The sequence below is a fragment of the Citrus clementina genome, unplaced genomic scaffold (genome assembly GCF_000493195.1).
Source record: "Citrus clementina cultivar Clemenules unplaced genomic scaffold, Citrus_clementina_v1.0 scaffold_7, whole genome shotgun sequence".
NCBI lineage: Eukaryota > Viridiplantae > Streptophyta > Magnoliopsida > Sapindales > Rutaceae > Citrus > Citrus x clementina.
This window is the reverse complement of record NW_006262075.1, coordinates 2777268-2778382: the sequence shown is the minus strand read 5'-3', so window position 1 is coordinate 2778382 and position 1115 is coordinate 2777268.

Genomic DNA, 1115 nt, shown 5'->3' with positions numbered 1-1115 from the left:
GGTTGCTAGTGGCTAGGGATGGTCGGAAATGGAAGTGGCAGCCTTGATGGACAAAACCAAGGCGACGACGTGACAAGAAAAAGGTGAAAACTCGACGATTTGAGGCAGCGATATCCGCAGCTTTCACGCTTCAATTGGAGGCTTTCCGGCAATATTCAGCGGCAGCGATGGATGGGGAATGATGGTTGGCTCTTGAAGTTCTGATCAGTACCTTCCATTACCGGTGATGTGGAGGGAATAAAAAATGGCTTTCAGGTCGGGCTCTCAGGTTCGGGTTGACTTGTTTCTCTCATGTGACCCAACTCTCTCTCTAACATTTGCTGTTTAATTTTTTTGAATTATATTCATGATAAATATTGAAAGCTTAACGCTTATTAAGGTTAAAATTGTCTAAATAAAAAATTAGAGATTTCCTTTCTTTATATAATTATGTAACAAACCAAATATTAGAAAAGTTTTGTACTCTCCTCTCCTCTCCTCTTCTCTCTTTTTCTCCACTTTCCTCTCCTCTCATCTTCTCACATTTCTTCAAACCCAACATCACCTAAGTGGTCCTCCCTTCTTTGAATTGTCACGGTCATCTTGCCATAGAGCAAAGTTCCTGAAATCTCATTAAACTGAAAAATATATAAACAAAATAAGTAACTACAGTGTCCTTAATAAAGAAACAACATGACAATAAAATCTTCTTTTTTTTTTCGTTGTTTGGTTTGACATAATGTATAATAATTTAACGTCTATTAGAAATTAATATCCATTATAATGTAGAATTTGAATTCCACAACAAGAAGTGAAGAATTCAAATTCCCCTTATGTTGGAAACCAAAACTTCTAAAAATACCCCTTCAACTTTTTAACTTATTTAATGTAATCACATAATTACTATTTATACTTTCATTTTTTTTTCAATTCAACATTATAGATAATTTTAAATTAATTAAATTTAAATAATGATTTAAAAAGCTTAATAAAATAAATTTATTTCTGTTGGCATTTTAAGTCTAGCATATTTTTGTTGACTTGAAAAATTATTCATGCAAGGCTTTTTGTCTTAGATTACTTCTAAGTTGAGGTTATGCTCCGGCATATTCTGTTTTGTTTACTAACTTCTGAAA